The sequence below is a fragment of the Neomonachus schauinslandi genome, chromosome 3, assembly GCF_002201575.2.
Source record: "Neomonachus schauinslandi chromosome 3, ASM220157v2, whole genome shotgun sequence".
In the NCBI taxonomy this organism is placed as follows: domain Eukaryota; kingdom Metazoa; phylum Chordata; class Mammalia; order Carnivora; family Phocidae; genus Neomonachus; species Neomonachus schauinslandi.
The window spans coordinates 155,553,800-155,566,596 of NC_058405.1; the positions used below are offsets into that span (position 1 = coordinate 155,553,800).

A 12,797-nucleotide genomic window follows, 5' to 3' on the forward strand; every position below is an offset into this window, starting at 1 on the left:
GGCCAAGTTCAAAGACATAATCTTGATAGTCATATTGTAGAAAATCAGAGATTTTAATAAGAAGAGGGAATTACTGACTTCCAATAAAACCTAATTTGCTGTGGGGCACCTGCATGGCTCGGTCGGTTGGGCATCTGCCTTCGGCTCAGGTCATGATCCCGGGGTCCTGGGATCGAGTCCCGCATCGGGCTCCCGGCTCAGCGGGGAGCCTGCTTCTCCCTCTGCCTCTGCCCCTTCTCCCCGCTCGTGCTCTCTTTCTCTCTCTCTCTCTCTCTCTGAAACAAACAAATAAATAATAAATAAATAAAACCTAATTTGCTGTGTGTTTTTATTTAGCAGTAGGGGGAAGAAAAAAAAAAACCTCAACCTCTGTTGCACCAGTCCAACCACAAAGGCCACTGAGGTCTGGGACTGGGTATCGAGGAGGTAGCCAGGGTCCCGATGCCTCCTGTCACCTCACCGAACATAACTGAGGTGGCTCCACACTCCCTTCTCCTCACCAACCTCCTCGTGACATCAGGTAAATGGTATGAAGACTCCACTAGTGCCTTTGCAGGTCAAATCTAGATTTGGGAATCTGCAACACACACCTAACATCAAAGCACTTAGCAACTGTTACCCAGTCAACACACAACATTCCAGTGGTTTAAAATGCAAAATAAGATCACGGTTCCTTTGAGATCATGGTCCCATTGTCCTGACTAAGGGGAACTTTTGGCTGCCCTTCCTCCTCTCACGGATAGAACTGGGGGCTTGGCCAAAGGCAGTAAAACCAGGGTCTCATGGGACAGAAACAGCCTGCCCAGACGTGTTGAGACCTGTTCTCTCTTCTAGAGTGCTCTGAGTTCAATTGGCATGCGCAACTACATTTCTCCTCGAGTCATGACCAATCAAAAACGTCAAAACAAGTCCAATGAGGGAAGTGGAGAGAAATTATCTGAGGAGCCATAACATGGGTTTATTCTAGCCTTGATGAGTTGGTGTTAGATAGCTTCGGCAAGTAACAAAGCTAGCAGAAACCTGTTTCCTCCCTGAGGACAAGAAAGGGAAGACCAGATTTTATGAGGAAAAAACCAACCGATGGGTCCAGGCGATAATAAGCTCAGCCTATGAGAGCAGCAGGGTCACCAAGCATGTTGCCCACAGCAGGGGAAAGAGCAGGACCAATCCACTTGAAACTGGTCAGAATATTGGGATAATCACTAGTATGCAGTTTTAAAGTATCTTTTTTTTTTTTTTGGAAGACCTGCCTGGGTGCAAAAGAAATTTGGCTAATGGTTCACTGCTGGGTTGCAGAGTAGAACCTCCTGGGAAACTGGGTCCCATCCTAATGAGTCTGATGCAGTAAGTGAGAGATCGAAATTCGAGCACAGGCACTTTGAGAAGGCTTTCCAGGCAACTTGTGTATGCTCCTCAAACGTGCCATACTGAATCTGATCCTTCATATCAACACCTTAGAAATATTACACTTTGGGGGCACTTGGGTGATTCAATCTGTTAAGTATCTGCCTTCAGCTCAGGTCATGATCCCAGGGGCCTGGGATCAAGCTCTGCATTGGGCTCCCTGCTTAGCAGGGGAGTCTGCTTCTCCCTCTCCCTCTGCTTCTCCCCCCTGCTCATGCTCATGCTCTCTCTCCCTCTCTCTCTCTCTCAAATAAATAAACAAAATCTTAAAAAAAAAAAAAAGAAACATTACACTTTGACCCCACAATCCCACTTCAAGGAAGCTATCCTATAGAAATAACTAGATATGCAGACAACTTTTATATAGAGATAGTCACAGTAACAATATTTACGATAGTAAAAAATAGAAAGGCATCAATGTCAAAGCTAAGTACATTATTACATTATTTAAATCCAAAAAAGATATAAAATGGCCAACAGGCACATGAAAAGATGCTCAACATCATTAATCATTAGAGAAATGCAAATCAAAATCATGAAGATATTCCATATTCATGGATTAGAAGAATTAACACCGTCAAAATGTCCATATAACCCCAAGCAATCTACAGATTCAACGCAATCCCTATCAAAATCCTAAAACCACAATGAGCTACCACTTCAGACACATTAGGATGGCCTAACGCAAAACTAAACAAAAAATAAGTGTTGGTGAGAACGTGGAGAAATGAGAACACTGATGGGAGTATAACGCGGTGTAGCCACTGTGGAGTTCCTCAATTAGTTAAACATGGAATTACCTTATGACCCAAAAATTCCACTCCTAGAGAAATGCTCAGAAGAAATGAAAACAGGTGTTCACACAAAAGTAGTACACAAATGTTCAGAGCAGGACCATCCCAGCAGCCAAAAGGTACAAACACCCCAAACGTCCATCAGCTGGTGGATGAACAACCGTGGTATAACCACACAATGGAAGAGTATTCAGCCAGAAAAAGGAATGCTGGCTGGTGATACATGCAACAACATGGATGAGACTCGAAAACAGGATGCTACATGAAAGAAGCCATAAAAGTCACAAAAAGGCCACACGGTGTATGATTCCATTTATGTGAAATATCCAGATTAAGCAAATTCATCAGGACAGTCAAGAGAGTAGTGGTTGCCAGGGATCGCAAGGAGGAGGGAATAGGGAGTGACTGATTCAGGGGGAGAGGGTGTCCCTTTGGGGGGATGAGAATGTTCCAGAAGTGAGGAGGTGGTGACGGCTGCACGACACCATTAATGTACTAAATGCCCCGAACAATACACTTAACAGTGGTTGATATGGTCAATTTCATGTTGATTATTTTCCCAAAATTTTTTAAAAGTTACAATCATAAAACGGAATATTTTAGTTATTAAAAACTGATCTTTTGAGGGACTTTAATAAGATGTAGAAAATGTGGAAAAAGGACTTTAATAAGATGTAGAAAATGTGGAAAAAATGGTGTCATCCCAGCTTCACAGTATATAAATATGCACAGAAAAACAAGGAGTGAAAGGAAATTAATAAAAATGCTAAACAGAGTTATTGGCAGATACATTTTCGGTCTTATATTTTTCTGTACTTTCCCAAATTGTCTATAATACTGTTTTTATTGTTAAATACCCAATTATGATCCAATATTGTTGGTTTTTTGTTTTTTTTGTTTTTTTAAAGATTTTATTTATTTATTTTGAGAGAGAGAATGAGAGAGAACACATGAGAGGGGATAGGGTCAGAGGGCAAAGCGGGCTCCCTGCTCGGCAGTCCCGGGACTCGATCCCGGGACTCCAGGATCATGACCTGAGCCGAAGGCAGTCGCTTAACCAACTGAGCCACCCAGGCGCCCTCCAATATTGTTTTTATCATCATAAAAATAAACAACTTTTTTTAAAGATGAGATCAGATGACACTTTGGAGCACAGATAGGAAAAAATAACAAGGATAACGTAAGGTCTAAAAAACATGTGACGTCATGATGTAGGTGTCAGGAGCTGGACGATACTATGGACCAGTTAAGGCTGCAACATTCGGGAGAATTTATGCCCCATCCAAAGCTGGAACTGTGGCTCCAGATCTTTCGAGTTTTCAAGAAATGCCAAAGCTCCAGACGTTTCAGTGAAATGCCCTGATTTTTAAGCCTTGGCAACTTATTCAGTATTTTTCAAACCACAGGCCAAACAAAACACATCTGTGGACCGGATGTAGCCCACAGGCGCCAGTTAGCAAACTCAAGTTTATAGGAACAGGAATGTTTAGCCTGGAGAAGAAAAACCTTCGAAGGCACATAGTAACTTCAAATATCTAAAGAAAGTCTGTGTGGAAGATGCTGTGCACGTCAATCTATTTGTCTCTAGAAGGCAGAACCAACCTAAAGGCGAGGTGTGGTGGGGTAGCAGAATTGTGCCCAGTAAATGAGGGAGTGCTTCCAAATAAAGCAGCTGCCCAATAATAAATAGGGACTTCAAAATGCGTCGACGTGCCCATTCCTGAGGTGTTCCAGCAAAGGCTACGTAAGTGGGATTCCTGCTTTAGGTCAGAAACTGGGACTAGGTTAAAGGGTCCCCATCACGGCTGAGCATCAGAAACTTGAAAAAAAAAAAAAAAAACCCACAGATTCCTGGACCCCATCCCAGAACCATGGGGTGAGGCCCAGGAGGGTGTATTTTTTAAAAACTGTCTCAGCTGCCTGGCAGGTGGTTTAGAAACAATGCACTGAACCTCTGTATCTGATGCTGGAATTCTATTATTCTAATCCATGGTTTTACCTAGCTGGCAGGTAAGGGAGAGAGAGATTGAAGAAAGAGAGCAATTTACTGGAACTCACTGCAGGGCAGGCTCTGCACTATATGCTTTCTTTATCTCATCTCACTGCCTTTTCACAACAACCCCCTGAGGTCTGAAGCAATGTCTTCCATCCCATTTCCCAGGGAAAGAAACTAAGGTTTGGGGAGTTTGAGTATGGCCCAAGGTGATGGCCAGCCACTGAGATGATCTTTCTGGCTCCAAATCATATGCTAGTTCAACTATACCACACTGCCCTCCTCTGACCCATTCAGTAAATAGTTCTCAAGTGCGCCTGATGAGCCAGGCATTACACTAGGTGGAGGGCATTCAGCAATGATTAAGACAGAGTCCCCAGCCTCGAGAATCTTTGGAATGTAGTGAGGAAAGCAGAAAAGTAAGCAATTATATTACAGTGAGAACTAGGGGGTCACACAGGAGGGACACCCAATCTAGCCTTGTGTTACCAGGGAAGGCTTCCTGGGAGGAGAGAACATCAAAGCCAGGACCCTAAGGTGACAAAGGAAAAGGGACCCCAGGCTGAGGGTGCAACATCTACAGGCCCAGAGGCCAGAGGGAGCCTGGCACGTGTGAGGAAACATGAGAAATTCAGGGTGGCTGAAGCATGGGAAGCAAGACAGGGGGCTGGCAAGATGGGCAGGACAGAGCCCCCACGCACTTGTGTGCCACACTAAGACTTTGGCATTTACCCTAAGAGAAACAGGAAGAGTTGAGGCTTGATGCAAAGGAGTGACTCTTCAGAATCATATTTTATGAGGATCAGATTGGCTGTGGTGTGGAAATGGATTGGCAGGGCAGGATGCACTGGACGCAGGGAGACCACATGGAAGGCTGTGGCAGCTAATTTCAGCTACGAGGTGATGGTCACCCGCACAAAAACGGTGGCAGGGAAGATGCTGTGAAGCAGAGGTGATGCATCTCCCCTCCCCTCCCCTCCCCTCCCTTCCTTCCATCCTCCCATCCTTCCTTCCTTCCCTCTCCCCACTCCCTCGCTCCTTCTTTCTCACAGTAAATTATACTATAGAGCCCTTGCGATCTACTGGCCACTCTGCTAGATCTAGCCATTCAAAGATGGATTTTAGTCCCTGCTGTCACGGAGTTTGGTCTCTGCCAGGCAGCAGATGTTTGTGGAAAGTACTTTCAAAAGTGTTAAATAAGGGGTACCTGAGCGGCTCAGTCGTTAAGCGCCTGCCTTCGGCTCGGGTCATGGTCCCGGGATCCTGGGATCGAGCCCCGCATCGGGCTCCCTGCTCGGTGGGAAGCCTGTTCTCCCTCTCCCACTCCCCCTGCTTGTGTTCCCTCTCTCTCTATGTCTCTATCTGTCAAATAAATAAATAAAATCTTTTTTTTAAAAAAAAAGTGTTAAATAATATAGAAAAAGCACACTGGTTGGTTAGGTTATCAATGACAACACAGGTGGTAAAGGACATTAGGGGGCCGGCTTCTCGCTCCTCCATCATCAATTCTGAAAGAATCATTCAGTGTACGAGCCCCATAAAATATATCTGCAAAGTTATATCCTAATAAAGCAAGTACTCCTCAGAACTGCATTCCTAATATTCATACATGAGAATGTAAGTCAGACTGCCTGCTTTCGGTGTATTTCATTCATGCAAAGTAAGAATTTACCTACATTTTAATTCATCAGTCCTCAAACAAAAATGACTGGCTGACTAAAAAAGAAACAGGGATGAGATATTAAATTAATAAACTAGAAGAATTACTAAAGCCTTACTAAAGGTGGCCTCATGCTAAATGAAATGAAAACTCTTTTTGCTGCACTTGGGAGAGTTGCTAGGTGCTTTGGGAACGAGTTTGGATTTACCCAAAAACTGACTGCAGATAAGCAACAAGAGAATCATGACTCGGAGGGAAGGCAGCAGGTGTCTGAAGGGTCTTCTTGCTCCAAGCCCTGCAAAAGGTGGGGAGGGGGCTCCCAGGGCTCTGACCTTCGGCCTCCACGCCAGAAAAACTCCCTTCAGTCTCAGTCCCAGGTCACTGGTGCGGCCAGGACATTCTTACCAGAGCCCTCGTTGTGTAATTCCTGGCACAACATTCTTGTCATTCCTTTACTTGATCCCAGTGTAAGAATCACCCTCGATCAAACAGCTATGCCCGTGGATGGCACATTACGCTGCTTCTCTTTAGAGCTGATTTTTACCTTTTGTGACCTCTCAGATGACTCCTCTGATCTTTATCATTCCAGCATCTCAATGGTCAGCAAGGAGATAAAGTGCATCAGAAAATGAACTGTTTCTACTCCTTTCCACTTGAAACACGGCTCTTAGAATACTAGCTCAGGTGATTACCACCGCTCACTGACGGTGATCTTTCATGAGTGTGTCATATACCTTTTCCTGGTCCACCAGCCAAGGGGAGCATATCCATGGGCTGGGAGTACGGAGTCAAAATCCACTTTCCCAAAAATGTTACAGAAAGAAAGAAATCAGATCCCATACGGTTGAATAATCCTAACTTTTATATTTGGCAAATCAGAGAAAAACGAACGAGGTAGAGGCATACATCCCCTGGGTACTTTGAGCCAACCTCCAAACAGAATCAGCTTATACGAAGTTTATCAGATTCCTACAAGTCGAGATTGAAAGTCCCCTTCCCCCCTTTATAAATCGTATGAGGAAAGAAGAGAAGCTACCAAATGGCGGGGGGTGGGGCTTTTGGCGCCATTATTATGTTATGGTTTTATGGTGATCTTGGATAGTAAACTCTAAAAAAATTGCTTTCCTCAGACTTTCTAAATGTATACTTTACTCTGGATCCTCAAAGAGATATTTAAGATTTGTTAAGCATTCTGGATTATTTCCTCTCCGGCTCCACAGAAGACCATCAAAAACCAAGGTGTGACCTAAAGCCATCTTCAGGTGCCCTAGTGGCGAATGCTCAGTGCCGATGACCACCCCCATGCCCGCCAGCAGTGCCAGGACCAAAAGGTCAGAGAGAAGGCTGGTGGCTCCTCTTAGGTCTTGGCAAAATTCATCCTATCAACCCCACCTCCCCTTCCCCTCGCCCCCCAGGGAAAGAGTGCAGGGAAAACAAAACTTCAGGGAAGAGCTGTTAGCTCCTTCAACTTTCAGTACTCACACACCAGCTCCGTTTCCCAGGGAGAGGTGAGTGGGCAAAGCTAAGCCATGCGACACATCAGGTGTCTAGTTTTTAAGAACGGCTTTCATTATAATGCTTTTCATTGGGTTCTAATGTAACCTTGGAGAAGAATAACCCAAAACCCCACGTAATGGGGATGACCCACTTTCTCCAGGCTGTTCGTCTCCCTCTCTCTGAACGTAGTGTAATTCATCCATTGGGCTCTCTGAGAAATAGGCAGATAGAAAAAGGCAAAGTGGATACGACAGCCAATACTGTCAGAGACAGCTCTTTGCTTTGTGTCGCTCAAGTGATTCGTGACTGTAATTGATTTCCATGCCTACAGTTCACGAATGCTCACAGCTCTTCAGCAATGAAAAGGCAAGATGTTCTGAGCAGTTTCTTTGGATTAACCAAATCCTGATGCTGTTTATGGACCTCGGGATATAAGACCCTGCATTCACAACAACTCTTACTTAGTCAATGGACACCAATAACAGAATAAAGATGAAATCTATAGAAAACCAAAGAAAACAAGTTTTAGTTGGCATCATGCTTTCAACCTGCTAAATGATTCACCAGAGTAGACCTGGCTTGAAAACACCTTGACTCCCGACTGCTCTCAAGTGGGAAAGCAAATGAAGAGAGAAATGATGGAATGACTAGTGGCTACAGAGCTGGAAAAAGGCATGACAAATATGCAGTCAGAATTGCCGCTTCTATTCCCGGGCCTCTGCAGACATCACTAATCAAGCATGACTCTTTCCTAAGTCACAGATACAACCTCAGAAGCTTTCTCAACACATCTCAATCCATCGGTCGTCTACAAAGATAAACAGTTGATGTTCATTTATTTAACTATTTTTTTTTTCCTCTAGAACTGAATAGTTTATGGAAATCACTACTAAAAGCTTTCAGCAAGGGTTAAGTGCTAAAATGACTTCTGATTTCTGTAAGATGGACAGATAAGTATGCTGTCTCTGCACATAGCACAGGGTTGCCTTATGAGTCAGGACAATGAAGAATCAGGGCATGAGTCTGGTCTCAGAGGGAGGGAGAACACGACCAAGGCTAGGTGAGGGCTGCGGGGAGCGAGGCTACTTTGGGGCCTCACTTGAAGGAACAGGGGCAAAGCACAGTCTGCTCGGAAACCGTGGGAACTGACACCTGCCACCTAAAAGACTTCTCTTAGTAACAAAAACCGCCTTGAGTTAAAGTTTCCCCTTTAGGCTGAAATCACCTGAGTTAGAAGATTATCATCAGTTACATCTTACAGAGAACTGGTTTATTTAATCGTTTGTCGTTTTTTTTTTTTTTTTCTTGACTCCTAAATAGAGATCAGCAGCAAGGGGAAGGCTCGGTGTTTTTCACTGGGCTTGGGGATGCAGAGCAACCATGAGGAGCATTTACTGAGTTGCTACTATATGCCAAGCACTTCTCATACATTATTTTGCTTCCTCCTCGCCACTAACAGTGAGCTCTTATTCACATCATCCTCTTACAGATGAGGAAAATGAAGTTCGATAATATTAAGCAACCTGACCAACATTATAAAGCTAGTGAGGGACTGGGGTTGGACCCAAATCAAGATCTGTCTGCTTCCAAAGCTTGTGCACCTCCCGTTCCACTGAGCTGGCTCTGCTGGGAAGGCATCGAAGACAGACTCAGCACACTCAGGAATTTTCCGTTAAGGCAGATGCCTATCTTATTCTACAGACTTCTTCCAGAGATTAGGAAGGAAGCAAATTCTCCTCTTGCAAGAGAGACCTTTAGAGGGAAGGATCACCCCACCTGTTGGAACTTCTTGCCTTGGAGAGATTAGGGGGCCAGAGGCTATGAACTGGAATGGCAAGTGTCAGCTTCCTTTGACTCAGATTTCATTCCTCCCTTATGGAGAGATGCAGCTTCAAAGGAGGTCAGAAACAGAAGCTGAGCATGGCCTCAGCTCCACACAGAGGGAAGTGAAAGGTTAGAGGGCCAAATGTCCTCCTACGGCTTTTGATGGAGTTTAATGGAGTAGAAAGTGTCCACAGCAAAATCTGCTCTGGTCAGTGTTGTAGCCTATAAGCTACTTCTGCCCTGCTTCATCAGTAGGGTTCACTTAGGGACTACAGACACCCTCTCATGTAATGTAGACTCCATGTTGCACCTGTGTGCCAAGAGAGGGTAATGGACCAGATGCACCCCGTACCCATTCTCTAAGCACATGCCTCCCACTCTGATGCCATGAAGCCAGGCTGCAGGTCACTCTCTACTCACCACTCAGTCCTGCACTATTCACCCTCAATATTGAGGGACCATGGGGCCTACACCTTTGAGCAGGTCCAGGGAGGAGCAATGTCAGCAGCACTTGTGGAAGAGGCAGGCAAGCAGAAGTGTGATATGCAGAGCTGAGCACCTTCAGTGTGAGTGATAACACAGAGGATAACTTGGGGGAGTGGGAAGCATGGACGGAAGCCAACCAACACACGTTGTGTGATTCCTACATATCTCAAATAAGTTAACCAAGGAGCCAGGATTCAACCAGGCCTGTTTAAATTCTTCCTCCAAAGTACTTGTAACAGAATACATGAGTGAATTATTCCCCTGGATGTCTGACTCAAAAATAACTTTTTAACTTAAAATTCCTGTAAATTTTACAGTTTATGCCTTAAGAGATCCGTGTTTGCGTCAATGTAAGAATAATGTTTTTTAGTTGACTGTTGAAAAAAAATTAACCATCTGGGAAGACACGTCGTGTTGATCCTGTGAATTATGCAGACCCTGCCATACTTCTGGTGTGCCATCTTGAAGGGCACAAGTATTTTGAACCAAGCCAGGGTCATACCGTCCTGCTGCCCCATCCCACCATGAGATTCTCCTTCTTTTGCCAACTTTGGAGGTTCTAAGTGTTCACTACGAAAGGCAGGTTGTAATCCATAGCTCAGATAAGAAGAGTGAGAGGGGCGCCTGGGTGGCTCAGGTGGTTAAGCATCTGCCTTCGGCTCAGGTCATGATCCTGGAGTCCCGGGATCGAGTCCCGCATCGGGCTCCCTGCTCGGCGGGGAGTCTGCTTCTCCTCCCTCTGACCCTCCTCCCTCTCCTGCTGTCTCTCGTTCTCTCTTTCTCAAATAAATAAATAAAATCTTTAAAAAAAAAAAAGAAGAGTGAGAGACAGCAAGCAGGAGAGGACACAGCACAGGGAAGTCCCATGAAAGTTCAATAGATCGAGACCAAAAGAGCCAAAGGAACATAAGCAACTGGGGACCCAATCCCTTTGTCCTCTTCCCCAGTTTTGTGACCAACACTCTAGTGATGAAGGATTAGTAATCAAAAGTAAACTCATGCACAGGAATTTACTTTGTTGAATCTCTCTCTCATACACACCCCCACACACACCCTGTCACCACTACTTTAGGGGAAGAAGGGGAGCTACGGCAGGCATACAGATCCTGAGAGTGAGCAACTGGAGCAAGGAGGTGCTGGTGATAGTGGTTACAGCAGATGCCACACATCAGGCACTACTAGGGCCAAGAGTTTGAAATCAGATAGATAGTGATCCAGTGAGAACACACTGACATGAGATAGGAAGGTCGTCTGGCCTCTGAGGCTGGTTTCTATATGCCAGCAGGTATGTGAGTTTAGATAATGGATAGTTCTCAAAGAAACTGTTTTCACCATACAGTCCCAAATCAAGAACCCAAAATAAGCATTTCGTGCACCAAACATTTGAATCTCTATAGATTAATGACTCTCTAGTCAGTCCACTGTTGCCTAGGCAATGGCAAATTCTCAGGAAACTACCAAGACCATAGTTTCCAGAAGGGCAGGTATTGAGTCTACAGGGTCACCACTGTGTCTCTAACTCCTAGCACATAGTAGGTCCTCAGTAACTCCAAGCTCATTGAATGGAGAGAAGGGAACATGACAGTATCATTTTAGGATCGTCCCAAAATGACACATTCATTCACCCTGCCTCTTCCACTCGGCTTTTATGATGTGTATCAGTCAGTAAGGTCACTGCAGGGTCTCATGGAAGAACTTCTACGCGGGTAAAAATTCTGCATCACAGCAACTGCTGTGGTGTCACATAACACATGCTTTCACTTAAAGAATCCAATGACCCCCGTTACGGGGGAGGGAGGCGAGGACACACACACACAGGCGCCCACGCCAGCCACCCCGCTCGGTGAGCTCACACCCTAGAGTGAGAGAGAGAAGAGAGAAGGAAACACACTTCCAGGGCTCCCTCGGTCTCCCTGCAGCGAGCTTCTCACAGTGTGAACATCTCACAGAGCCGAGTGGGATTCTAGTGTTTAAAAAAAACATATTTTTCATACCGTTTGGCCCCTAAACACAAGCCAACTGCTTATCTGGGGCTCAGAGAGACAGCAATCCATTCCAACTCCACAGGCAAAACGGGCTGTGCTGGCCTCCGTGAGACAGCGCAGGACTCTAAGGTGGAGCCTTCCAAAGGGATTCTCGAGGACGATGTTGACTCTACATGACTTCTGCCTCATAGACAGACTTAAAAATAGTCACTCAGTAAGCTGCACCCCCTCAAACACAGTCCGGCACATCACTCCAAACAAGATCAGGTTGACTAAGGAGTACCTTCCAAAGGAAAAAACTGGACATCTGCTTACACAAGTGATCTATAAAAGAAGTGTCTATATTATAGACAATATTATTTTTGGCACTGTATCTTCCATCCAGCTTGCTGGTTTTTCTAAGATGAACCCAAATAATAACTGCATGGTGATTATTCCACAGAAAGCCTGCTTGACATTTTTCTGCATTTCTTCTCATTGACTTTAACACGTGTTATTTCAAGACCTCTATTAAATATATTAAACACATTTAACCTTAGCTAGAATAAATCCAGCTAATTAAATGATATAAAGAACAGCTCATTAGCAGAGCACTGGTAAATATTTCCCTATTCCAGCTAAGCAAGGCTTATTATACACTTGAGCACTGCGCGGTCTCATTCAATAACAGCATAAAGCTGTTATTGAGCAAATAATGGCATTGGACCTGCACACTGCCAAGCTCTTGGTGACTGATCCATACAATCTTTAAAGGGCCAATTTAAACCAACTGCAAGTTTTCACAAACAAGACAGTTCTAACACTTTTAATGATCTGGTTTACTAGACTTTTTGAGTAAACAAGTTTAGAACTCTTTCATTCCTTGTTAGAAAGATACATATCTCAACCACAGTTATCTTAAGCGATCAAGTATTTGTATCTTCAGGAGTATAGAATTTTTCTAGAATATATTTTAGGTTTCTTTATTGCTGTGTGGATTTTAGGATCACTTTAAGGCAATCAAGTCATTTTAAAGGACGAAAAATTAAAAAATAGGATGGAGTCTGCAGCTGAAGGTTGCAGTCAAATGAGTTACACCTATATTCACCTTCTTTATCCCTGTAACTATTGTGGGAAATTACCCTAAGGAAACAATCAGGGATGCGCACCAAGAT

At 44.4% G+C, this 12,797-nt stretch overlaps 1 protein-coding gene across 1 annotated transcript in view; it reads right to left on the bottom strand.

The window, feature by feature from the left end:
- Window positions 1-12,797, bottom strand: part of ANKRD44 (ankyrin repeat domain 44) — a 313,592-nt gene that overhangs the window by 212,546 nt on the left and 88,249 nt on the right. The window lies entirely within an intron of this gene.